At 47.2% G+C, this 27,910-nt stretch overlaps 2 long non-coding RNA genes across 11 annotated transcripts in view; both read left to right on the forward strand.

Annotated features, from left to right (window-relative positions):
- Positions 1-27,910, forward strand: part of LOC149126184 (uncharacterized) — a 122,330-nt gene that overhangs the window by 19,906 nt on the left and 74,514 nt on the right. The window lies entirely within an intron of this gene.
- LOC149126185 (uncharacterized) lies at positions 8,323-21,280 on the forward strand. 9 transcript variants are annotated; one of them, XR_016235627.1, is made up of 6 exons: positions 8,323-8,481; positions 9,433-9,560; positions 12,472-12,608; positions 18,033-18,130; positions 19,713-19,871; positions 21,035-21,280. It is a non-coding gene; the product is annotated as an uncharacterized LOC149126185 (long non-coding RNA). The 9 variants fall into 9 exon arrangements; XR_016235621.1 differs by having other exon boundaries at positions 8,332-8,564; XR_016235628.1 differs by lacking the exon at positions 9,433-9,560 and having other exon boundaries at positions 8,329-8,481.

The raw sequence follows: 27,910 nt of genomic DNA on the forward strand, positions 1-27,910 counted from the left end.
GGTGGGAGTATTTACACCACTGGCATGAGCAAATGGGGCACAAAGAGCTTCTTTCTTTCACAGGGCCTATTCCTCAGCACATCCCAGCATGTGGGGGAAGAGACAGGTGCAGCTGTGGGCAGGGCTGCCCGTGTAGCTGGGGTGCACTAGCTTCCAGGCTTGGCCTGCCGTAGAATTCCTGCCATTTGAAATGCTCTGCTACCTGTATTTGAAGGTGTGTCATCTAGTCTTTCTTTTCAGGTAGATTATATCTAATTCATATCTATCTAGGAGAAAATTGGTATGCAGTGTAACATATGGGGCCAGCATTGTGGTGTGGTGGGTTAAACCAATGTTTGTGATGCCTGCAGGATGCTGCTTCGAGTCCCGGCTGCTCTGCTTCTAATCCAGCTCCCTGTTAACGCACCTGGGAGATCAGCAGAAGGTGGCACAAGTAATTGGGCCCCTGTTACCCACATGGGAGATCCAGATGGAATTTGGGACTCCTGGCTTCAGCCTGGCCAAGCCCTTGCCATTTGAGAGTGAGCCAGTGGATGGAAGATCTTTTTTTCTAGTTCTCTCTCTGCCGTTCTTTCAAATAAATGATAATAATAGTAAAAAGATACAACATATGATTACAAATAATCATGTTTTTCAGGTTCATGTTCTTGGACTACAGCTCTTCATCATCCTCTGAGAGGAGACCAAGCCCACACTGGCCCACTGATTGGTACTTTGTGCTATGTTATGTCCTTGCAAAACTTTTCCTCCTGGCAACTTCTCAAACTGCCTATCCCTTCATCCTGATTTGTACTTCCTGAGGACATCAAGGAATCAAACTCTGTGTTCCTCAGCAGTTTGAAAATTAGCAGTCATGCCATAGCAGTGTTCAGTAGCAATGATTTTTGGCATTGTCCATGACTTTGGCTTGGATATGAGACATCTTTGAGAAGTTCATGGAAAATGCATATTATGCACACATTACACTATGCATGTGTTACAGAATCGTTTTGCACCAAAATAAACTTTTCAAAAATTTATGTATTTATGTGAAAGGAAGGGAAAAGAGAGAGTGCTCACATTTGCTGGTTCACTCCCTAAATGCCTTCAGTGGCCAGGACTGCCTCCCCAAGGATCCACATAAGCAGTAAGTTGGCATCGAGAACCAGACCAGAGGTGAGTATGGAAGCAGGCACCCTAGTATGAGATGTGGGCCTCTCAACAGCCAGGCCAAACACTCACCCTCACTTATCTTTTAATTCCATTTCCCACAGACTTTTTGAAGTGCCTCATACCTTTGTTTTACAGTGTCCCTTCTGCATCAGCCTAAGCATCTGAGGTTAAGTTCCGTAGAAACTTGGCCCTGGCTGGGCCATATGTGGTGACTGCTCCTTTGTACACAGCAAGAGTTCTTGCTGCTCTTTAGAACAGGCAGAGCTAGCCCAGTTTTGAGCACACAGATCTTCCTTTTGAGGCTAATAGAAACACACTGGAAATTTTACAAGAAGTGGCTTTTCTGTGACGTTTCCAGAATTTTCACCTACTACACGGCCTGGCACTGACAGCCCCTGTCCGTCAGTATGGGCCTTTCCAACTGGGAGCAGGAGCTCAGAGGTGTGAATCTGCAGTGAGGGCTAAGGCAGCCAGGCAGCGGGGCCCTGGAGCCAGGATGTCCAGGCACCGTCCCCGACTGGCCTTGACTCACCCTTTTGGATAGGAAAGGCCACGGTAGATGCTCAGCCTCACTGAGGAGTTTGCAAAGATTGGCTACAGCCTATGCGCTGGTTTTGGGGTGGAGCTGGCTGCCAGACCTGGAGGTGGAATGCCCTGTGGCCTGTGCTGTGTGGCTGAGGCCTGCTCCACTGTGCAGGGTGGGTGGTGGGGACCACTGGATGGTAGATTCTTGCACAGTGGCCAGCCTGTTCTGCATCTCACACCTGTTCATTCTGGCTCTGCAGCCCTGGGCATGCGATTCACTCCCTGCCTAGGGTTTGTTTCCTCATGGGCTCGAGTGGGGGAGCAGGGCTTTGAGTGTGAGCAATTAGGATCATGCCTGGTACACAGTTGGTGCTTGCTGGATCTCAGCAAAAAGAAGGAGGGCTTGGGAGTAGGTGCAAAGCATCCTTGATGTCCCTGGAGCCTGGGCAGTGCTATGATTGTTCCTGGGTCAGGCTGGAAGGAAAACATGCCAGCATGCATACTCCATGAGGGGGTGCTGGGCAGCACCTGCTACCTGCTTCAGTAGGAGTCGGGGTCAGAGCAGGAAGGTGCACAAGAAATGGAATGCCCAGCCTGTGAACATGGCAGGGTCCAAATGCAGAGGAAGGGACGCCACACACACAGTACGTGTGCCGCTCCACAGCAGTCCTGGTCTCAGAAGGTCCTTGAGTGATCCTGGTCAAGGTACTTACACTTCAGGCCTCCGTGACACCTGCATGCCTAGGAGGTTGACACCCACAATTCCGAGACCCTTCCCATTGCAGATTCCGAGTGGAGACAGGAGAAAGGGTCCTGCATGATGGACAGGCAGGTGGATGAACTTCCAAAGGAGCTGACTGTGAATGAGTTCCAGGCACCTGGTGCTGGGCAGCACGAGCTCCAGCTGAGTAACAGTCTGCCTGCAATTGGGCAAGGGGTCTGGACAGTAGGTCAGCTTCTGCCTGTAGGGATCGCCAGCTCACCTGAGTGGAGATTTGGGGCTCTACACCTGCTTCTGGGCCTCAATGGCCTGGACTGATGGTGGGAAGAAGGGCCGAGAAAACTGGATTCCCCAGAAGAAGAGAGGGGTGCATGTAAACTGGGTGGTGCTCCCCTCTGAGCAGCCCTAGCACATATGTGTCAACATGACTGGGCTAGGGGCTGCCCAGATATTTAGTCAACTGATATTCTATTCTGGGTGTTTCTGGGGGGGTGTTTTTGTATGGGACGAACATTTGAGTGGGTGGACTGAGTGAAGCAGACAGCCCTCCCTCATGTAGAGGGGCCTTATCCAATCAGCAGAGGGCCTGATAGAACAGAACTGCTGACCTCTTCAAAGTAAGACAGAGTTCCGCTCCCTGGGAGCCTTCAAATGGGGCCATCACTTCCTAGTTCTGTAGCAGCTTTTGGCTTTTGGATTCAGGCTGGAACATCAGCTGTGCAGATTCCGGACTTGATACCTCTGTGGTGACATGAGCCGTTTCCTTGTAATCATGCTCTCTCTCTTTACACACACCTATGCACACACAGTCCATCCCTCAGCATCCGAGGGGTTAAGTTCCAGGGCCTTCTCTCAGGTGGCCAAATCTGCAGACGTTCAAGTCCCTTTTGGAAGATGGTGTCATCTTTACATATCACCTATGTGATCTTCCTGTAACTTGCAGTCACCTCTAGACTAATCCAATGTAAATGCTCTGTAAATAGTTGTACACTGTGTTGTTTAGGGAACAGGATGAGGAAAAAAATCCTGTACATATTTAGCACAGATGCTTTTCTCCCCACCATTTTGATCTGCAGTGGCTGAATCTGCAAATGTGGTATCCATAGGTACAGAGAGCTAACCTGCACACCCTGTTATTAGGATCGCGATCCTATTGGTTTGGCTTTCCTGGAGCACCCTGACTAACACACTAAGTATCTGATTATCTCACATGCTGGGTTGTCAGTGTCAGGACTGGGGTCGTCTCCATGGAGCAGTGTCTGGAAGGCTCAGGGAGTGCTTTCAGGCTCCCCCTAAGGACATGAACTGCCAGAAGTAAGGGTAGGAGTCAGTGACGGGAGCAGTGACATGTGCTGGAGCACACACATCACCAGTCTTCTCTCCTGTACCCAGACTGGAGAGAAAGGACACCAGGTCAGCACCTTGTAACTTCTCCCTCCCCATTAGTCACTGGTTGTTCAGAACAAGCAGGCCCAGGGATGTGTGTGAGTAAGTAAGCTAATCCATGCAAACATTCCCAGTGGGCTTGAAAGATACTGGGAAGTATTTTAGTAGTATTGCCATTATTATTTCTGGGTTTAATTCTACGTGTGTTTAAAGAAAATGAGGAATAAGGTTCTATGACCTATGTGTTTTTAGCAAAAATGTTTAGAATTTCCCCCTTGCTCAAACTGGAAAAAAAAATCTTTCGTAATTCTCAGCTCAGACATATAAATATTCTAAACAAAAGCTTATTATTTCTACCCACTGCACCATCTATTGAGTTAAGACTGGCTAATCCTGAGGTTGACACAGTTAAATGGAAGGGTTCATTTGGAACTGTTAACACGTTGCACTGACACCTTCACTTATACAGGACCTTTCCTGCTGAGGACCTGCACTCTGCAGACTGTGTGTAAATAGAAGCACCTCCCTGCCACCACACGCAGCCTTCTCACGGGCACCGTGCGGCCCAGTCACCACCCAGCAGTCTTTCTGTTGAAAAAAAAAAAGATTGAAGACTATGAGACTGAGAGAGTATCTTGCACCTACAGATTAACTCTCTAATTCTCGACACCAACTGGATGTCTAACTAGTTAATTCAGTTGTGCCACTGTCTGGGGTTTGCCCAGACCCTGTCAACTGTGGACTTGGTCCCACAAGAATGCCTCAACGTCGGGGAATGCCTCAACGTCGGATACCTTTTCTAAGTACTGAGTGACCAGTGTTGAACTGAAGTAAATTGGGCCTAAATCAACCTCCATACTCCAGTAATAAATTTGGCCCCTAGCAGCTTCTGTACGTGGTGGATTTATCCTAGATAACCTAGAGTTCCTAACCTAAGAGTAGCCCCTTGTAACCAAACAAGTAAGTCTCTGTCAGTCACAGTAGCTGAGCTTCAGCCAATCATGGGCTATAACTGATCAGATCATATCTAAGACAATTGCCTCCTTAAGCCAATCAGGTTGCTTTTATCCATCACTTCCGTTTCTCTGGCTATAAATAGGAGCTGCATATGTGGTGGAGTGCACACCCCATCTTTGCTCTGGAATGCTGTAAGTTCTACAAGCTTCTTCTTGCTCAAGTAAGCTGTAAGAAACTTTAAAAATTTAATGTTTTAATGTGAAAGAGGGAGGGGGGAGAGAGAGAAAGAGAGAGAGAGAGAGAGAGAGAGAGAGAATGTTCCATATGCTTCTTCATTCACCAAATTCTCACACAGCTAGGATTGGGCCAGGCTGAAGCCAGGGGCTGAGAGTTCCATTTTGGTCTACCACATGTGTGGCAGGGTCCCAGTTTCTTGAGCAATGCATCACCTGTTACCTTCCAGGGCCTGCATTAGCAGGAAGCTGGAATTGTAGCAGAGCCAGGACTTGAACCCAGGCACTCCAGTATGGGACCTGGGTGTCCTAAGTGGCATCTTAATCACTGCACCAAACACTTACCCCAAATAAATTTGTCAAGGTCTTTTTCTTTTTTCTTTCTTTCTTTTTTTTTTTTTAAACAGGCAGAGTGGACAGTGAGAGAGACAGAGAGAAAGGTCTTCCTTTTTGCTGTTGGTTCACCCTCCAATGGCCGCCAAGGCTGGTGTGCTGCAGCCGGCGCAGCGCGCTGATCCGATGGCAGGAGCCAGGTGCTTCTCCTGGTCTCCCATGGGGTGCAGGGCCCAAGCACTTGGGCCATCCTCCACTGCACTCCTGGGCCACAGCAGAGAGCTGGCCTGGAAGAGGGGCAACCGGGGCAGAATCTGGCGCCCCGACCGGGACTAGAACCCGGTGTACCGGCGCTGCAAGGCGGAGGATTAGCCTAGTGAGCCGCGGCGCTGGCCAAGGTCTTTTTCTTTTTTTAAAGATGTATTTATTCATTTAGAAGGCAGAGTTATGGAGTGAGTGAGTGAGATTTCCATCTGCTGGTTCACTCCCCAAATAGCTGCAAGAGCAGAAGCTTGGAACCGGAGCCCCAAAGCCATGAGCCAGGAGCCAAGAGCTTCTTCTGGGCCTCCCACATGGGTGCAGGGGCTCAGGGACTTGGGCCATCTTCCACTGCTTTCCCAGGTGCAGTAGCAGGGACCTGGATTGGGTTTGGAGCAGCTGGGACTCAAACTGGTTCTCATATGTGATGCCAGCGCAGCAGGTGGTGGGCTCTACCCACTATGCCACAGTGCCAGCCCCTCAGCTTTTCTTTTACCAGGTCACCCACACTTTTGTCTAATTTGTCTACAAATGTGAGGTTCCCATGGCCCTTCCTGAGGTTGAATAATTGGCTACTATCACTCAAAAAACTCATGGGAACTCTACCCATTATTACCAGTTTATTATGGAGGCGAAAACTCAGGAAGACCCAAATGGGAGAGATGCAGAAGGAAGGTGTGGAGCTCAGGTGCATGGGGCTTCCATGGTCTCTCTGGGTAAGTTATCCTCCCCAGACCTTGCTGTATTTAACAGCCTGGAAGCTCCCGCAACTCCACTCAATGTTGTGTTGGAAGTTCCATTATATAGGGACGAGTGATTATGTCATTGCCACTGGTGATCAAACTCAATTTCCAGCTCCTCTCCTCTCCCAGAGGTTGGGGTGTGAGGCCCAGAAGCTCCAACCTTCTGATCACGTGGCCGATTCTACTGGCTGTCAGTTGCCGTCCTGATGCTATTTGGGGCTCCCTAGGCATTAGCATAAACTCTGGTACAGCAGAAAGGGGCTTCTTACGAGTGATAAAAGATGCTTCTCTCACCTCATTCTCAGAAACTCCGAGGGCTTTAGGAGCTCTGTGTTAGGAATTGGGAAAAAAGACCAGATATGTATATTTGCCCTTAGACCACACAAGAGTGCGTTCTTCATTTGATCAGTACTGTCACAATGAAATGAAGCCAGGACACCACTGTGGACAGGTCGCCATCCAGGGACAGAGCTCTGGGGTGTCTGAGATGGCTTCCTTCAGCTCTCGTCTCCCACAGAACATGCCTTCTGTATCAGCACCATCTAATGGTGGTGGTGGTGAAAATGTTCCGTAACGTGCATTGCCCCATAAGGTAGCCACTAACCACGTCCGGCCAGGAGCACTTGACATGTGGCTAGTTAGGACTGCCATGTTATTTATTTACTTTTACAATTATTTAGTTTCATTCAGTTGACTATGCTGTGCAAAGCACAGAATCTCTGGAAATGACTGATGACCTGACATGTGGGCAGTGGTGACTCTTGCTGGGTCAGGAGCAGCCCTATGCACCCCCCACCCTCACTCTGACATTGCAACTCAAAGTGAAGAGATGCTGGCCTTCCAGAAGGTCACTGTGGAATCCATCCATCCCCTCCCTCCTTCCTTCCTTCCTTCCTTCCTTCCTTCCTTCCTTCCTTCCTTCCTTCCTTCCTTCCTTCCTTCCTTCCTCTCAAAAGATTATTTATTTATTTGAAAGTCAGAGTTACACAGAGAGGAGAGGCAGAGAGAGGGAGAGAGGTCTTCCGTCCGATTGTTCACTCCCCAGTTGGCCGCAATGGCCGAAGCTGCTCAGGATCCTGGAGCATCTTCCAGGTCTCCCACGCAGGTGCAGGGGTCCAAGGACTTGGGCCATGTTCTACTGCTTTCCCAGGCCACAGCAGAGAGCTGGATCAGAAGTGGAGCAGCCGGGACTAGAACTGGTGCCCATATGGGATGCCAGTGCTTCAGGCCAGGGCGTTAACCAGCTGTGCCACAGCACTGGCCCCAATCCACTTATTCTTTCAAAGAATGCATTTTTAAGGAAAAAAATACTTTATTTGCTTGAAAGGCAGAGAGAGAGAGAGCGCGTGCAAGAGAAAGAGATTCCATCTTCTGGTCCACTCCCCAGATGGCTACCATGGCAGGGGCTGGGCCAGGCTGATGCTAGGAACCAGGAACCCTATCCTGCTCTCCCATGTGGGTGGCAGGGGCCCAAGCTCTTGAGCCACCTTCTGCTGTTTTCCCAGGCCTTTAACAGGGAGCTGGGTTGGAAGTAGAGCAGCCGGGACTTAAACTGGCGCTGTGATATGGATTGCACATGTTGAGTGGTGACTTAAGCCACTGTGCCACAATGCCCATGAGCAAATACTTTTTGAACATATTCAACAGAGTCACATTTAACACGTTTCCTGAAAAATGGACATTTTGAATTTAGAGCCACGTGGCAATTCTTTGTTTAGATGCAGGATCAAACTTTGGAATAAAAGTCAGGTTAATTACTATGATTATGTTTCAGAAGAGCACTCCCGCCTAAAGTGAGTGCAGAGAAGGGCTGATTCCCGGCGGAAGGAGAGGGAGGAAAGAAGGGATGACTCCAAGTGTTAAATATTGAGGGTCCTCCCAGACCAAGTCGGCGCCTTTAACACGGACATGGGTGTATGGTGTGTAGGGTGCTGGTGATGGAAGCGGAACGCTGCGGATGGCAGCATTTTCAGGAGGGAAGCTGATTCCCCCCAGGTGAAACTGTGGTATGGGAAGAGGAAGGAGAAAGCCAGCTGGAGGCGCTGAAGCAGAGCTCAGGTGGAGAGAAGCAGGAGACTTAAGAGCCATACAGGGAGACGGAAAGATGCACTGAGGGCAGGACCCGGGGGAAGCAGCTTCGCACAGAGCACGTGGGCGCGCGCGCGCATGCGGGGTGAGGGGTGCCTCGCAGGGGGCCTCTGCCTCCTGAGCAAACCGAAGTTGGTCAGTTTCTCCAAGGGGGGCACGGCCTTGGAGGTAGGCTGAGAACGGTGGCCGGCTCTGTGAGCGCTCGGAGAGGAGAGCCTGAGGAAGAGCCGAGTGAGAGCAGGTCTTGGAAACAGGAGTGGGGGTGGCTGCAGGGACCACCCGGAGGCGGAGGTGGGGGGAAGGCTCCAGCTCTGCTGTGGAGCCGCATAAGGCCAGGGGCAGGTGTATGATGTCCCTCATGGGGACTGAAGTGTTTCCTCTGCTGGAGGCTAGCGCAGTGGCTTTCCCGGGGGAGAAAGAAAGGCTGAAAGAGTGACGCCTGCAGGGGTTCGGGTGCGTGTTTGCTTCTGTGTGCTGTGGGCAGCAGCCCTCGTGTGCTCATCCAGATACTCTGGTTGTCTGGTCCACGGTGGCTTCACCTCCCGTAACTGTGACACTGTAGCCCATGGGACTGGCCAGGGAGGATCTTCGTGGTTTTTCTTGAGCTCTCTGTTAAAACAGAATGGAACGTTTGCCATGAAGCACACTTGCTTTTGCATCTGCTGTGGCGCCACTGTGGTCTGAATGACTCTCTAGGGATTGAGGACAAGGTGCATTTGTATGGAGCTTGCTAAGTCCTGGGGCTGTGTTACTGAGTGCAACAAATCCTAGGAACTGTTGCTTCTTTTATGCCCTTTAATTAACTTTGAAATTTAATCTCTCCCTTTAATATTGTATAAGTAAATATATAGGCGCTTAAGTGCATTAAAATATATTTATATTGTAATATATATATTTCAATACATTTTAATTGAGAAGGATTTGAAATGGGATTCTTGTGCTTACATAAGTCACCAATAACTTGGCCTGGTTTGTTTGAACCTTTGCAAGTTTATATCAATGTTTTTAATCCAATGACTTTGAATTTTTTTTTAAGATTTATTTGAAAGGCAGAGAGACCAAGAGAGAGATCGTCTATCTACTGGTTCATTCTTCATGTGGCTGCAACAGCCAGGTCTGGGCCAGGCTGGAGGCAGGAGGCAGAAAATCTTTCTGGTCTTTTATGTGAGTAGCAGAGGCCCAAGTACTTGGGCCACCCTACTCTGCTTTCCCAGATGCATTAGCAGGGACTGGATTAGAAGAAGAGCGGCTGGGACGCACACTGGTGCTCCGGTAGAGGGTGCCAGTGTCAGAAGCAATGGCTTAGCTTTCTGCACCACAGTGTTGGCCCTGGGATAGATTTTTGATCCCTCGTTATGAGAGTTTCAACATCCTTGATCTCTTTATTCCAGAATCTGAGATAACTTCACATTTGAAATTGGAAGAACAGGACGTCAGCGTGAGGAGCTATCTCCTTCCTTGACTGTGTGCTGGGCAGTCAAAACTGATGCTAGCCTCAGGGCACAGGGCTGGATCAGCGGTCCTGGCCCCAAAGCCCTGGGATCAGACAGCCCCATTTGAAGATGTGCCAAGGTCTGGAAGGTCAGATGCAAGGGCTGAAGCACAGGGGTCAGGCTGTTTGCAAGAGGCTGACTGAGAACTGACACTGACCTGGAGCCCTGGAGCCCTGGAGCCCTGCTTTGTGATGGCCATGCTCTTGGCATTGGAGGACAAGCAGGCAGGGGGCAGGAAAACAGAATATTCCCTGCAGGCTGGGCTGGAGCCCTACTACCAGGGGGGATGGACCAAATACAAGGAAGAGTCTCCTGCAGGAGTCTGCAAGGGCTGGCCACACAGCTGTCCTAGGGTCCCCACCTCTCCAGCCTCTTGGATTCCTGATTTGGTTTCAAAATTGTGTTTCTTTTTTCCATGTAAAGTTTTTTTTTTTTAAACTTATTTGACTGGTAGAGTGTTAGACAGTGAGAGAGAGAGAGAGAGAGACAGAGAGAAAGGTCTTCCTTCCGTTGGTTCACTCCCAAATGGCCGCTACGGCTGGAGCTGTGCCAATCTGAAGCCAGGAGCTAGGTGCTTCTTCCTGGTCTCCCACACGGGTGCAAGCGCCCAATCACCTGGGTCATCCTCCACTGCCCTCCCAGACCACAGCAGAGAGCTGGACTGGAAGAGGAACAGCCGGGACTAGAACCTGGCACCCATATGGGATGCTGGTGCTACAGGTGGAGGATTAGCCAAGTGAGCCACGGCGCTGGCCCCTCCTGTAAAGTTTTTTTTTTTTTTTTAACTTATTTGGTAGACAGTGAGAGAGAGAGAGAGAGAGACAGAGAGAAAGGTCTTCCTTCCATTGGTTCACCTCCCATGTGGGATGTCCTTGATCCATCCTCCACTGCCTTCCCGGGCCACAGCAGAGAGCTGGACTGGAAGAGGAGCAACCAGGACAGAATCCAGTGCCCCAACCGGGACTAGAACCTGGGGTGCTGGCGCCACAGGTGGAGGATTAGCCTAGTGAGCTACTGCGCTGGCCCCTGTAAAGTTTGTTAACATTTGACTTTTATCCAAGGGCGAAGGGAAATGATGATGCCTAATGGTAATTTGGTAAAATGTTTCATTTATCACATGGAAGCCGACATTCCATGCCAGGGTTTTACCGACACAGGCATTTTCACATCCTGCTCAGAACAACATTTATACCCCATTAATATTAACTGGGTGAGAAATATCTGGCTCTTTTAAGGAAACCTTGTTGGGGGGGTTCATCTTGGCTAGTTTCCAGCAAACAGGGAAGCGGTGGTGTCACGGTGTGTGGTGGGCCTAGGCCCAGGACACCAAGACCAGGTGGGCTATCTGGGGGTAGGGCAATGGGGGGCCACCCACAGACTCACACAAGATGATTCCAGCTTGCTCCATCTGCGCCTTCTTCTGAGTAGCTCTTGATTCTCAAGCGTCTCCTATGGCCAAGGCCCATGCATGGGTGTGATATCTACCAACTCGGACATGAGGAGCCTAGCACAAGGCCCCAGTCTGCCAGTGCAATGGCCAGGCCTCTGCCCCTGCTCTGTGACACTGGGCCCACAGGAGTCCCTGTTGGTGGAGGTGACAGCCTCAGCTAGGGCCTGGCCTGGGCGTGTGGTTGTGGGAGGGCTGGGAGGTGGACGTGCAAGGCTTCTGCCCAGGGGCTTCCAGTGTCTGAGACGGATTGTTAAGACAGCTGCACAGTGAGAGACCCCAGCCTCCAGACCCGGCATGAGGCCGCCAGATGCCTGCAGGCCTGCAGAGGGCCTCTTCCTTGAGCTCTTCCTTCCGTGCTCTCACTGTGGCCTGAGATTCCTTGCCCAGGGGAAGAATTCTTCCAGAAGGGCCAAGTTTCTGTTTTAGGAAATTTGTGATATTTAGAGATGAAAAATCCTTTGAAGATTTACTTAGCTGCTTCTGAGCAGGTGGCTCATATCTCTCTGAGTTGCAAAGTATGCTTCTTTTTAATTTCTTTGAAGATTTATTATTTACTGATTTGAAAGGCAGAGTGACACACACACACATACACACAGAGATAGATAGATAGATAGATAGATAGATAGATAGACAGACAGATCTATCTCTTCCACTTGCTGGTTCACTCTTCAAATGCCTGCAAGAGCAAGGACTGGGTCAGGCTGAACCCAGGAGCTGAAACTCCATCTGGATCTCCCATGTGAATGGCAGGGACCCAAGTACTTGGGCCATAATCCATTGCTTCTCAGGCTCATTGTCAGGAAGCAGGATCTGAAACACAGGAGCCAGAACTCAAACCAACACTCTGCTATGGGATGCCTGTACCCAAGCAGCATCTTGGGACACATCCCAAGCACTGAGCCACAAAGTCTGTGTCTCAAATCATGCTTCTCAAATTAAGCAATTATACCAGAGGAATGCTTGGATCTATTTCAATTTCAAAATGTTTTGATTCTCTAGTTTCATAATTATAAAAACAATACCTAGATGAGAGTTCTTCAAGAAGTTTGTGGAGATGCCTGTGTTATGGTATAGTGGGGTAAGCCTCTGCCTGTGATGCTGGCGAGTCCTGACTGCTCTGCTTCCTATCTAGCTCCCTTCTAATGGCCTTGAAAAAGCAGCTGAAGGTGGCTTAAGGTTTTGAACCTCTGCCTCCCATGTGGGAGACCCAAATGAAACTCCTGGCTCCTGGTTTCAGCCTGGCCCAGTGCTGGATGTTGCAGCCATTTGGTGAGTGAACCAGCAGATGGAAGATCTCTCTCTCTCTATATATATATCTATTTCTCCTTTTTTGTTAATGTGAATTATAAAGTAGATAAATAAATAAAAAACAATAGATTTGTAGAAGATGTAATTGAAAGAGAAATTAATTTTGGTACAAGAATTTATTATTTATTTATTTGTATTCATATTTTAATTTACATATTTATGAGTTCAGTATGATGATTTGATACATATATTCAATGTGCAAAAAAGCAAATCAAGTTAGTACTTCTTTTTTTCCCCCAGAAACTTTTTATTTAAGGAATACAAACTCCATGCATTTCATAAATACAGTTCAGGAATATAGTGATTCTACCCATGGTACACAAACTTCCACCCACACTGCCACCCCTCTTCTTCCTCCCTCTCTTATTCTCATTCTTATTTTTTACTAAGGTCTATTTTCAATTAACTTTATACACATACGATTACTTCTATACTAAGTCAAGAGTTCCACAAATTGTATGAAAAAAAATCTGTTCCTTAACAGTCAAGAAAGAGCTGTTCAAAGTCATTGCATCTTGAAATATTAATTTCACTTCTGTAGATTACCTTTTAGGTGCTGTTAGTTATCACAGATCGGGGAGAACATATGGTATTTGTCCTTGTGGGACTGGCTTTCCAGTTTCATCTTTTGTTGCAAACAACAGGATTTCATTTTTTTTTTTTACCACTGTGTAGTAGTCCATGGTGTATATATTCCATAATTTCCTTATGCAGTTTTCTGTTGATGGGCATTTGGGTTGGTTCCATATCTTAGATGTTGTGAATTGAACTGCAATAAACATGGGGGTACAGATAACTCTTTCATATGCTGATTTCATTTCCATTGGGTCAGTTCCCAGGAGTGGAATGGCTGGGTCATATGGTAAGTCAATATTTAGATTTCTCAGGTATCTCCATACTGTCTTCCACAGTGGCTGCTATCAGTTTACATTCCCACCAACAATGGATTAGGGTACCTTTTTCCCCACATCCTGGACAGCATTCATAGTTTGTTGATTTTTGTATGAAAGCCATTCTAATGGGGGTGAGGTGAAACTTCATTGTAGTTTTGATTTGCATTTCCCTGATGGCTAGTGATCTTGAACATTTTTTCATGTGTCTGTTGGCCATTTAGATTTCCTCTTTTGAAAAATGCCTAAGTCCTTTGCCCATTTCTTGATTGTGTTGTTTGTTTTGTTGTTGTTGAATTTCTTGATTTCTTTATATATTCTGGTTATTAATCTTTTATCAGTTGCACAGTTTGCAAATAATTTCTCTCAGTCTGTCAGTTAGCTCTTCAGTTTGATTAGTGTTTCTTTTTGCAGTGCAGAAGCTTGAAAATTTGATGTAATACCGTTTGTCAATTTTGGCTTTGATTTCCTGTGCCTCTGGAGTCTTTTCCAAGAACTCTTTGCCTATGCCAATGTTTTGTTTTGTAGGGTTTCTTCAGTGTTCTCTAATAATAATTATTGAGTCATAGATTTAATCCATTTTGAATGGATTTTTGTGTAAAGTGTTCACATTCTAGTATTGAAATGTTGTGTTCTTCTGGGGGCATCATGTTTTCTTCCTTATTCTTGTTTCTTGAATTGCTGCATTTATTATTAGGCATTTGTGGTGATATCTTTTTTCCCCTATGGTACCTTTTATCTTTGAACTATTCCTCTGTGTCTTAGTGGAGTGTCAGCTCTTTCAGTGAATACCCAGAGGTGTGTGTTGGGAGTGGTCATGGAGCTCTGTTCAGTGCTCCAGGGTGAGTGTCCAAGGTGAAAATTTGGTGTGGTAAATCTCCTCTTTTGTTTTTCATCAGAGGGTAGGTTTTTTCTGCTCTGTTGATGTATTTTCATGCTCCTCTCCTCTGAGGAAACCAATACCTGGGTGCTAGCCCCAGTGGGTACAATTTTTATCTTCGCTGCCACAAGAACCACACAAAAGATCCAGCGTGATCACAGATTCTGCAGCTTGGGAGCCCCAAGCATGTGGAGCTGCCACAGTGACTGCCCAAAGTCCCAGCCACAGTGTTTTCGCAGTCCCAGCTCAGCTCATAGGGCTCCCATGGTCGTGCACTCCAGCCCCCTGTCAATCTTCCAGCCAGACTCAGGCATCTCCTATTGGCTGGTTGCGGGGCTTGTGGACATGAGCAGGTGCAGCTGTTGTTATGTATGTCCAAAATGGTGCCTGCCATCTCTTGGCTAGTTACATGACGCCAGTGCTGCTGGTCAGGGAAACAGAGATGTGCTCCCCCTTTCCCCTCTATCTTGACAGGTATACTATCCTGCCACCCCCAGGGCACCAAGCCAGACTCACCCCTCAGTTTTATAGCTAGTGGCTTGGACTGCTGCAGTCTGGTCTCACGTCACTCTCCAAAGCTGGTGCTGAGGCTCTCGGCTGCTGGGGTCATGAGTTGTGCACGTCCACACCCTCCACGTAGGTCCACGGGGTCCTTCTAATTTGAGTGGAGTTTTCTCTGCCGTTTTCTCCCTAACTCCTCCCTGCGATTGGACTCTCTCCACTCTTTTAAGCTATCTTCCCATAGACTAGAGCAGTGAACTCCCTCCCTATTCCACTGTCATCAAGTTAGCATTTCCATCTCACTGAAATTCATGCATGACAGGTCTTCAAAAAAGTTTGTGCAAATTGCATATTATCAAAGCAGTATGTATGGATTTCAGAATTTTTTTCTTCCAAAATAAATATTTTTTTAATGATTTTTAAAAATTTATTTGACAGAGTTAGACAGTGAGAGAGACAGACAGAGAGAAAGGTCTTCCTTCCGTTGGTTCACCCCCCAAATGGCCACTACGGCTGGCGTACCGTGCTGATCCGAAGCCAGGAGCCAGGTGCTTCTCCTGGTCTCCCATGAGGGTACAGGGGCCCAAGTACTTGGGCCATCCTCCACTGCCTTCCCGGGCCACAGCAGAGAGCTGGATTGAAAAAGGAACAGCGGGGACAAGAACCCGGCACCCACATGGGATGCCGGTGTTGCAGGTGTAGGATTAACCAAGTGAGCCGTGGCCCCGCCCCAAAATAAACATTTTTAAAAATTATTTATTGGCCTGCGCCGCGGCTCACTAGGCTAATCCTCTGCCTTGCGGCACAGGCACACCGGGTTCTAGTCCCGGTCGGGGCGCCGGATTCTGTCCCGGTTGCCCCTCTTCCAGGCCAACTCTCTGCTGTGGCCAGGGAGTGCAGTGGAGGATGGCCCAAGTCCTTGGGCCCTGCACCCCATGGGAGACCAGGAGAAGCACCTGGCTCCTGGCTTCGGATCAGCACGGTACGCCAGCTGTGGCGGCCATTAGAGGGTGAACCAACGGCAAAAGGAAGACCTTTCTCTCTGTTTCTCTCTCTCTCATTGTCCACTCTGCCTGTCAAAAAAAAAAAAAAAAGCTTCTTAAAAAAATTATTTATTGCCAGCGCTGCAGCTCACTAGGCTAATCCTCTACCTGCGGTGCCATCACTCTTGGTTCTAGTCCCGGTTGGGGTGCTGGTTCTGTCCCGGTTGTTCCTCTTCCAGTCCAGCTCTCTGCTGTGGCCCGGGAAGGCAGTGGAGGATGGCCCAGGTCCTTGGGCCCTGCACCCGCATGGGAGACCAGGAGGAAACACCTGGCTCCTGGCTTTGGATCGGCGCAGCAGGCTGGCTGTAGTGGCCATTTGGGGGGTGAACCAAGGGAAGGAAGACCTTCCTCTCTGTCTCTCTCTCTCTCATTGTCTAACTCTGCCTGTCAAAAAAATTATTTATTTATTTGAGAGACAGTGAGAAAAAGAGAGAGGGAAGTAGTTCACTTCCCAAATGCTTATAATAGCCATCACTGGGCCAGGGCCAAATCTGAGAGCTGGGAACTGAATCTTGGTCTCCCATGTTGGTGGCAGGGACTCAACTACTTGTGTCTCACTGTTGCCTTCCAATGCCCTCATTAGCAGGAAGCTGGAGTCAGGAGTCAGAAATGGGTATCAAACCCAGGTATTTGGATGGGACAGAGCGGTCTTAATATGCATCTTAACTGCTAGGCTAAGCACCTGACCCTAAACTTATCTTTTAATTCCAGTTTTCCAAGAAATATTTGAAGTGCCCTTTTACTGTGGGTTCAGGTGATAAAAGAAAAAAAAACCTCATGGAAATACAAATGAGCAGCCTCTGATACTTCCTGAGATCAGAATCTGTAAAGGACAGGGGCATAGACAGATGAGCAGAAAAGAATACAGAAGAGAGGAGCGTACAGTGTCAGAAATAGATTGCACTGACCAGCCTGGACTTGAGTGTCAGTTCTGCTCCTACCCTGTGTGACCTTGGGCACACTGCCAACCTCTCTGTGTGTGTCAGTTTCCTAACCTGTAAGGTGGGAGCCCAGTTCAGAGGCTGCTGGGTGGCTTGGAGCAGTCGGAGGACTAAACCTGATGGGCATAGGGGAGGGTTCCACGAGGAGTTCCCGCTTGATTACGGTTGTTTTGAGGAACCCACACTCTGGGTAGCAGACGTTTGGAGTGATTCTTCTCGAAAAGATCACTTGTGAACCTGGCAGTAGCAGGAAGTGAAAGGAGGAATGCAAGCTTTAGTCTTGGCTTTAACAAGTTGGTGGAGCCTCAGGAAGTGACACCCACATTTTATGCATGTCCATCTAAGGAGCTGCTCCCAAATCTTGCCTGGGTGCACTTTGAATAACAGGGTATTGGTTTTGCAATTTGCATGGCTTTTCAAAAGTCTCTAGTAGGTTTTGTTGAAAAGACATATTGTGTATTTCCAGGCTGTTGACGATTCATGTTGTTTTTTTCCTTCTGTTTTAAAAAAGGTTCTGTTTTAGGCTTCATCATCCTAAAAGTTTCTGTGACAATTTCTTCACCTGAGTGCAGTGTAGTCTGGAACATCTTCCTATTGACCTTGGACTCTAGGGAGAGCCGTGAGCCCTCTCTCTGCAGGGCCTCCAGCCTAGCTGGGAACCGAGTTTCCTCTCTGCTCACCCTCTCCCATCCTCCCTCCCTTTGCAGGCCTGGGCATGATCTCAGGGGTCTGTGGCATCGTCTCTCTCTCTCAGGCCTGGAAGTCTCTCTTGGGGTGGGGAATGCAGAGGGCGCAGTATATGCTGGCAATGTCTTTTTTCTGCTTTCCCCTTCTTCTCTACATCTACTTTCCATGGAGTAGTTCTTTACTAATGGATACAATCATGTAATTACACAGAGCTTATTGTAAAGTAAGGATTTGAAGTTATCTACACCAAAAGCCACATGCAAGAGGATCATAAAAAAAAGATGCAGAATAAAAAGCCAAAGGGCTGAAGGAGGATATTAGCGGAGTCTCCAGATGCTGCTGCTGTTAGCTGTGATAGGCTCAGAACCGAGGCGGAGAGACAGGAAGACAGAACAATCACTTAATACCACGTGTTCACGATTTCCCTTATACCATGAATGAAGGTACAGCTGGTTGAGCCTTGACTCAGGAGTTTGGCTCTCACGTGGAAGGGGAACTTGCCAGATGTGTCTTTCCAGAAGGACTACTGACTGTATCCTGGGTGAGTCTTCAATAGATTTAATAGCGGTGCCAGGAGAGTGCCAGAGACTTGGGCTTTCCTATTCTTGTTGGGTATAATCCCAGGTCACCTACTCTACCAGTGAGAGGAGCCAGAAATGAGGAGGCCTAGAGAGGAATTCTTCTGTGAGATGCTTCAGCATAGAGCCACAGCTCCCAGCAAGGCCTCCGGGACTTGTTCCTGTGTGCTGTCCATCAGACAGGCCCTACTCCCACTGCCTGGATGCAAACAGAAAGGGAAGGACAGGTCAATGCTCTCATCTAGAGACAGGTAGGGGCCCCCTGTAGGTCCTGCTACAGATTTTGATCTTTATATTCAGATCAGTGAAAATCCATTGAAGATTATTTTATTTCATTTTGTTATTCCTATTAGTTTTGGCATGGCAGACACATACTAGGTTGGAATTTTGGAAACATCACTCCATGTGTGCCTGTGGGAGACACCTGGGACATGCAGTGACATCAAAGGGCTGACGCTTGGCAGGAGGGAGCAGTGAGTGTTGAGAGAAGAGGTGGCATCTGTGGTATATTAGGAGCCAAGGGGCAGAGGAATGCCAAGGACAGCTCCTAGACAGTGGATCCAGTGTGGTGCACTGGTAGGGACCTGGCAGGGGAGGGAGCTGCGTTTGTTCAGAATTAGTCCCGCAAAGCCCTAGGAGGAGATGTGTAGTGGGAGTTCTTTGCACATGTGGATTCAGAGGCAGTGTCGTGGATGAGAAGTGTGAATGGAGCGCTAAGCTAAGAGGAAGAGACATCATGGGCATGAGGCCATGGGCCTAGCATGGAGACCTGAGGCTCCCCAGTGTCTAAGTGTCAGGGATGGGAGGAGGAGCCAGCACAGGAGATTCAACAAGAGGGACGGGGGTGGGGCTGGAGAGAACCCCAGCCATACCTGAACAAGGGGGTGGGGTGCCACCTGCCACTGGGCCGCAGGGGCAGTGTGGGGGTGTCCCTGGGAGCACCTAGACTGAAATGTACTGGAGAAAGCAGCAAAGCAACTGTGAGCAGTTCTTTCAGGAAGGCAGCTGAGGAGCGGGGGAGGGGAAAGCAGCCGGAGGGTTTTGGAGAACTGGAGCAGAGTTCTCAGTGTGATGGGGCAGGGGATGATCTGAGTTCTTTTTTTTTTTTTTTTTTTTTTTTTAGATTTATTTATTTATTTGAGAGGTAGAGTTACAGACACTGAGAGAAAGACAGAGAGAAAGGACCTCCATCCGCTGGTTCACTCCCCAGATGGATGCAACGGCTGATCCAAAGTCAGGAGCCAGGAGCTTCTTCAGGGTCTCCCACGTGGGAACAGGGGCTCAATCACTGAGCCGTCTTCCACTGCTTTCCCAGGCCATAGCAGAGAGCTGGATCAGAAGAGGAGCAGTCGGGACATGAACTGGCGCCCAAGTAGGATGTTGGCACTGCAGGTGGAGGCTTTAGCCCACTGCGCCACAGTGCCGGCTGGGTCTGAGTTTTAAAACATCTACCACTGCAGGTGTTTTCTCAGCCGTCAACCGAGAGGGAGAATTGGGTTAACTGTAGGATTCTCCCTAATGCTGCTGTCCTCAATTCCCTCACAGGACAACCTCGAATCCCTTACCTTTGTAATTAAAAACATAAGCGGTTCCACAAAGACTGTCACTGTGCAGTGAGGCCACCTCCCAGAACGGGAAGGAGGATCATGAAACGAGGAGACAGAGGACGTTAGAGAAGGAGAGACCGAGGGTGAGAGACGCCAGGTAGGTGTCATATATGCTGTGCTCGCCAAGATTCTTAAATCTGCTCCTCTGAACATAAAAATAGCCTTGGCCCCTAGCCTGCGATGTGTCTAGTGCTGCCTGCTTCCTCATTTAGCGAGCACACTTTGTGCGCAGCCCCTGCCTCTGAACGCAGGTCCTGTTTCTGTCTCTCAACGTGAACTGTGTCACAACAGAGCCAGCCTGAGCGTCTCTCCCTCCTACCCCGCTCTCCAAATAATCCCCAGAAGTGCAACCCATCAGACTACAGCTCCGCCACTGGACCCAGCCAGGGGCCCGGCAGCCAGCAGTCTGGCAGCGCCAGCTCTGGACGGCATTCTGCCTCCGCGGAGGGAAGGGGATTCAGCCCCAGAAACGCGGCGTGGGAAGACTGTGTGCCTGGGAAAGGGATAAAGTGTGAGATGCCTGCTTGCCAAACACCCCGCTTAGCCACCTTTTCCAGCGTCAGTGCCTATTGGAGATGGGAAAAAGTGCTCTCCTGTCCAAGAACAGGGAAGGCTCACTTGGGCAACGAACCTGTTAGACTTGAGTAGTCAACCGTGGTTCCTAATGTGGGGTTGTTGCAGTTCTAGCACAACCACACAGAATCCTCCTCTTGTCCTGGGGCTCTAGCTGTGGGATCCAGGCAAGCAGGCAGCCCACTGAGAACAATAAGAAGGAAATGTACGTGTTGTGGGCGTGGGGATGGTCCTCCTGCTCGCCCCAGCTGCTGACCGCTCATCTCCAATATTCCTTCACTCATCAGGCACACAGAAGGGAGGGGGAGAGTGAGGGAGAGCCTAGGAAATCACATGGGCTTGCTCACTTAGAGGGGAGCCGGCCTGACAGCACTCACCTGGTGCACTAAATGAGTTCATAGATGTCAAGTTCTGGACAGATGTGTTTTGTGGAAACACCTCCCCTTCAGAGGGATCATGGGGTAGCAAATAGAGCAGCCATGGGTAAAGAGCCCCAGACAGAGGGGGCAGGTCAGAATAAAGAGAAAGATTTTACCTGTAGGCCTTAAAGGGAAGCGGGAATCGTGTGCGTAAGAATATGATTCTAGGGGCCTGGCGCTGTGGTGTAGCGGATAAAGCTGCCGCCTGCAGTGCTGGCATCCCATATGGGTGCCAGTTCGAGTCCTGGCCACTCTACTTCTGATCCAGCTCTCTGCTATGGCCTGGGAAAGCAGCGGAAGATGGTCCAAGTCCTTGGGCCCCTGCAGCTGCATGAGAGACCCAGAAGAAGCTCCTGGCTCCTGGCTTCAGATCTGCACAGTTCCAGCTGTTGTGTCCAACTGGAGAGTGAACCAGCGGATAGAAGACCTCTCTCTCTCTTTGTCTCTCTCTCTCTCCTTATCTCTCTGTGTAACTCTGGCTTTCAAGTAAAATAAATAAATCTTTAGAAAAAAAGAATCTGATTCTAATTCTCTGAATATGGGCAGTTGCGTATTTGGGTATTCATTGTGATGCTGCTGTTGTGATAGGCCGTTGCCATGCGTGTTAAGCTGTGTATGTCCTCGTTTGGCCTCTAGGTGTGCTTTGGTAGAGCAAGCCAGAAGCATGTGGGGCTAGAATATTGCAGGGAAAACAGCAGCAGCAGAGGAGGAAGACCAACACTAGCATCCAGGAGGGTCTGACTTGATAGGGCATGGGTAGCAACAACCAGTTGTGGGGGCTGGAAGTGAGACAGCCCCTGAGTTCAGAGTGGTGCCCATGGAAGAAGCCTTGAACTAACAGCTGGAAGTATGGCAGTGGGTGTCTATATGGGAGGGTTCTGGTCAGCACTAAGTTTTTGCTCACCAATCTGGCTTTGCGGGAAAACTGGATAATTAGCAAGTCTGGTTGGAGAGTCAAGTAGATGGTTGGACAACTTGGGAATTGGAGAAAGTATAGTTTGGCGGCCTTCACCAGGGGAAGACATGTTGGGCTGCCCGCGGTTCTGAACTGCAGGTGAGAACCACCTGATGAACTTCCATCAATACTAATGCTGAGCCTCACCTACTGACTGGTGGGCCAGAAGCTCTGGGATGCCGTGGATATACACTTGTCCCTGACTTATAAAGGCTCAGCCTCATGAGTTTTGACTGTGCACAGGTTTGAAAGTGATACTTAGTCAAAATAAACGTACTATACTTGGAATTTAAAATTTGCTTCAAAGTGTTGCAATCCTCTCTGGGGGTGCTGGGCTGTGACAGAGTGTAGTTCCCAGTCAGCTGTGTAGTTATAGGAGGGAGGAACCCACAGTCTATAGTGTGCTGTGCTACTGAACTGTGATGCTCGGTAGATGAGGTAGATTCAATGCCCTTTCAATTTATGGTGTAAATTTTGACATTTCCAAAGAACCATCAAAAAAGTGAACACACAATCTAGAGAATTACATATAATTTTTGAAAATCATATATTGAATAAAAAGACAAACCAAGAATGGGCAAAGGATCTGAATAGCCAGCATACAAAGAAGGCACACCAATGATCAGCTTATGAAAATACTCAGCATTGTTTGCCATCAGGGAAACGCAAGTCAAAACCACATTGAGATACAAATTCACTTTAATTCAGATGACAATAAAAACAACAAAAATGACTGTTGGTAGGGATATAGAAAAATTGGAACCCTAAATATTTTGCAGAAGAGAACATAAAATCATTAAGTTGCTTTGCAAATCAGTCTGATAACTCTTCAAAAACTTAAAACACTTAGTTACCATATAATCAAGCTATTCCATTCCTTAGTGTACACGAAAAAATATTGTGATATTTTGATGTCAACTTGACTGAGCCATGGGGTGCCTGGATGTTTTGTCAGACATTCTTCTGGGACTATCTCTGCATGTGCTTCTGGATGAGATTTATGTTTAAATTGGTAGACTGAATAATGAAGATTGTCATGCTAATACCAATGGGTCTCATCCAATCAGCTAAAAATCTGAAAAGAACAAAAGACAGAGGAAGAGGGAATTTCTTCCTACCTGGATTTCTTGAGCTGGGACATGAGTTTGTTTCCTGTCTTTGGACTCACCTGAAACTCGAGCCTGCTGGATTTCAGACTGGAACTTCCGTCATTGGCTCTCCTGGTCCTCAGCCTTTTGGACCTGCACTAGAACTACACTAGTGACTTTCCTGGGTCTCCAGATTGCTAGCTTCAGGTCTTGAGATGATTCAGCTTCCACAACTGTGTGAATTAATTCCTTATAATCTCTCTCTCTTGCTTGCCCTGTCAATTTAGTCTTGTCTAACCTAATCTATCACCTCTATCTATCTATCTATCTATCTATATTTGTTTATTATTTATCTATCTATGCTATAGGCCATGGGATCCTGGAAAAATTGTTTCCTCCTGGTTTGTTTTAATTTGCTTACATTCTGTCCCCGAGTCAGTTATAAGGTGTTTACTTTACTCTTGGAATAGAGATTGCTTCTGCCCTTACATTGTCTTGCTATTGGTCTGTTGACCTCCATTACAAGCACTTTGATTCCAGAAGTTGGTCTTGCACATAAGCCCTTCCCAAAGTTTGCAGATTTCTTTAGCTGTTGAGAGTCTGCCCTCTTTGAAACTTGTAAAAGATTTGTGGTCTGGAAAGGTAATGGTGGTTGGTGGTGCTGACTCTTGGCTTATCACCCAAGCAAGGATTAACTGTGTACTCTGAGCCACATGAAGCTTTAGACTCTTCCTACTAGAGGTCTTCCATCCACTGGTTCACTTCTCAAATGGCTGCAATGGCCTGAGCTGGGCCTATCTGAAGCCAGGAGTCAGGAGCTTCTTCCAGGTCTCCCATGTGGCTTCAGGAGTCCAAGCACTTGGGCCATCTTCTTCTGCAGAGGGCTGTATCGGAAGTGGAGCAGCCAGGACTTGAAACCAGCACTCATATAGTGACTTCACCACAGGCAAAGACTTAGCCTACTATACCACAGCACCAGCCCCCTACTCATCTCTTTTCTACCCACCATAACTTGTAGCTTCAGAATGAAAAAATGCCTCAACAGGAACGCTTTCCCTTTGAGGGATGATAGTGGGGTTCTTCTTGGAAAAGGCATCTGGGCCCAATGATTGAGTGAGCTGCATGTAAGAACAGTAGAGTGGAGAGGACTTCTGGTAGGATTGAGTAGACACACATTTACCTATATGTGTTTACCTCACGTTTCTCTGGCTAAATGTAGCAAATAGCCCTGTTTTATGAATATATTCCAATGCTACACTGGTAACTAAACCTGATCTACATATCTACATCTCTATTGTCCCTATCTGTATTTGCAGCAAAGACTTCTTTGGGGTTTCATTTTCCTCATATATCCCAGACTGGATATAGGAGAGGCTGACAACCAAGAAACATCAATGGGTACAGAAAACAAGAACGGGCTCCCGGGAAAATCTGCTGGACCCAGGCTGAGGATCAGGAAATGGAATGCCTAGCAAGATAAAATTCTTTTTGCAGAACAAATGCTGTATCCCAGCTGAACACTACAGGGTGGCTGGGTGGGGAACTGTGACTCCTACCTCTGCCATGCCAGTGCATGTTCCATGGAGAACTCAGACTTCTGCTGTCCGCAGGTCATAAGGAAGTGCCCCAGTCTGCTTGCTCGAGTGGTGTAGGAGAAGCTGAGCATAGAGGCACCTGCAGGGAGAGGAGTAATAGGCGTCCCTTTCCTGTGGTATCAGTGGGTACCCCTGGAGAGCTTAGACTTCCCCCAGCCTGGCAGTAATGAGGTGGTATCCCTCTTTCCCAACAGGAATAGTATCAGAGGATGCTGACTAAAAATGTGTATTTAAACAAGATTATGAAGAGCAAGATTTAAAATAGAGTAACGGAGGGAAAAAAGATTAATGGAAGCCAAAAAGAGGTGGCACAAAATTTTCTGAGTGCTGAAAGATAAGAATGGTGAACTCAGAATTCTCTATTCTTTAAGAATAAAGGCAAGAGATTCTTATGTGAAGGAAAATGAAAAATATCTGTGGTCAGTAGTCCCTAAAAGAATTACTACAGGAAATTCTCTAAAAGGGAGAGAAATGATACAAGAAGAAATCTTAGAACACTGTTTTTGAAGTAAAGAACAATGGAAACATATAAATATGGTCAATCAAATTACTTTTTTTCTCATTTAGTTTTTTGTATTATGCTTGAAGAAACAAAAATTATAGCATTGTCTATTGTGTCTTCTAATGTAAATAGATAAAGGTTTAGAAAAATTACATTATAAATGGGGAGGGGTATACAACATTTCTTCATTCCACATGAACTGATAAAATTTCAGCAACCATAGACTGAAATAAATTAAGTATACATAATGTAATGCCAAGAATAGCCATTAAAAAACCTATGAAAACAAATATACCAAAACTACCAGAGATAAATCAAAAGAGGAGCTGAAAATGTTTAAGAAATTTATAGAAAGGCAAGAAAATAAAACAGAGAGAACCTGCAAAACGAATCATGAATAGCAGACTTAAAGCTTACTGTCTCAACAATTACTTTAAATGCAGATGTAGATGGCCTAAATATATGATTAAAAACACGTAGATTGGAGGCTGACGCTGTGGTGTAAGGGTAAAGCCACTGCTTGTAGCATCCTATATGGGCACCAGCTTAAGTTCTGGCTGCTCCAGTTCTGATCCAGTTCTCTGCTGTGGCCTGGGAAAGCAGTAGAAGATGGCCCAAGTCCTCGGGCTTCTGCACCCATGTGGGAAACCTGGAAGAAGCTCCTGGCTCCTGGGTTCAGATAGGTGCAGCTCCCAACATTGTGGCCATCTGGGGAGTGGAACAGTAGATGGAAGACCTCTCTCTCTCTCTCTCTGCCTCTGCCTCTCTGTAATTGCCTTTCAAATAAATAAATAAATCTTAAAAAAATACCTCATAGATTGACAGAGTGGATAAAAATATCATGACCCAGGGTGGACATTTAGTTAATAATAGTTAATCTAATAGGTAAGATGCCTATATCCACCATTAGAATAACTGGGCTTAATACCTACCTCTGGCTCCTGAGTCCAGCTTCCTGCTAATGAAGACCTTGGTGGGCAGTGGTTATGGCTTAAGTAATTGGGTTCCTGCCACCCATATGGGAGAGCAGATTGAGTTCCAGGCTCCTGGCTTTCATGCCTGCTGGGGGCTATTGTGGGAATTTGTGAAGTGGACCAGCAGATGGAAGCCCTCTCTGTATGTCTATTTGCTTCTCTACCTCTCAAATAAACAAATACAAATTTAAAAGGACCATGACCCGACTGTATGCTGTGTGTAAGAAACTCACTTCCTGCAGATTGAAAATAATGTGATGGAAAAAGATGTACCATACAAACACTGGCAGAAGAACGATGGGGTACTATATACTTTAGAGAAAAGGAAAGTAATTGGGCAAAAGGACAGCATATCACTATAAAAGAATTACTCTGCCAAGAAGACACAGAAATCCTAAACGCTTTAAGATGCATAGCTGAAAATACTTGAAGAAACAAACTGATGGTGCTGAGCAGCGATGTAGTGCAATTACAGTGGTTCAACATTCCATACTAAGGGCTGCTGTTGCGACGCGGTGGGCTAGCTGTCGCCTGCCACACTAGCATCCCATATTGGATTCCCCGCTGCTCTGCTACTAATCCAGTTCTCTGCTAATGTGCCTGGGAAATCAGTGGAAGATGGCCCAAGTGCTTGGACCCCTGCACCCATGTAAGAGACCTGGATGGAGTTCTTACCTCCTGGTGGTTGAGGTCATTACTAGCAGATGGAAGATCTCTCTCCCTCCCTCCTTGTTACTCTGCCTTTCAAATGAATAAACTAATCTTAAAGAAATCCCATAATCATTAATTGATAGAACTGATAGGCAGAAAATTGGCAAGAATATAGATGAATTCAACAACACCATAACTAATAGCGTCAAATTGACGTATGTAGAAAACTCCATCCAAGAATAGTGTAATGCATGTTCTGTTCATGTACCCAAAGAAGATTCACCAGCAAAGATAATGTACTGAGTCATACAACACACTTCAACAACTTTAAAAGAAGTTAAGTCGTGTAGAGCACATGACCACATGGAATCAAACTGGAAATGAAAAAAAAAATAAAAAGAAAATTAGAAATATTTGTAAACTAACCAACGTATACTACAAAGTAACCCTTGTCTCAAGGGCAATGAAAAATATATTTAACTGAATGAAATGAAAGTACAATTTATTAAAATTGTTGAGCTGCAGCTAAAGTAGTTATGGAAGGACATTCATAAAACTAAATGCTTATATTATAAAAGAGGAAAATCCCAAAGTAATAATCCAGTCTCTTACCTCAGGAATTTAAGAAAATAAGAGCAATATAATCCCATAGCAAAGAGAGAGAAATAATCAAGATAATGAAATTGAAAACAAAGACAACAGAGAAAATCTATGAAATCAAAGGCTGTTTCCCTGAAAAGATCAATAAAATTGATCTGGCAAAGCTGAGGTGGATGCAAAAAGAGAATATACAAATGACTGTTATTAGAAATAAAGCAGAAAGTACCAGTATAGACCCTGAAGACACCAGAAAACAATAAGGAAATACAGGGGCCAGTGCTGTGGCACAGTGGGTTAATGCCCTGGCTTGAAGTGCCAGTGTCCCATATGGGCGCTGGTTTGAGACACAGCTGTTCCACTTCCAATCTAGCTCTCTGCTATGGCCTGGGAAAGCAGTAGGAGATGGCCCAAGTCCTTGGGCCTCTGCACCCACGTGGGAGACCTGGAAGAAGTTCCTGGCTCCTGACTTTGGATTGGCACAGCTCCGGCCGTTGTGGCCAATTGGGGAGTGAACCAGCGGATGGAAGGCCTCTCTCTCTCTTGGCCTGTCTCTCTGTGTAACTCTGACTTTCAAATAAATAAAGAAATTTAAAAACTAAAGAAATACAATTAACAATTTTAAAATTTTATTTATTGCTTTGGAAGTAGAGTTACAGACAGAGAGAGGGAGAGACAGAGAGGTCTTGCATCTGCTGTTTCACTCCCCAAATGGCTGCAATGGTTGGAGCTGGGCTGATCCAAAGCCAGGAGCCTGGAGCTTCTTCGAAGTCTCCCACCCA

This window comes from Oryctolagus cuniculus, chromosome 6, assembly GCF_051225735.1.
Source record: "Oryctolagus cuniculus isolate XC-2025 breed Fujian yellow rabbit chromosome 6, ASM5122573v1, whole genome shotgun sequence".
Classification (NCBI taxonomy): Eukaryota; Metazoa; Chordata; class Mammalia; order Lagomorpha; family Leporidae; genus Oryctolagus; species Oryctolagus cuniculus.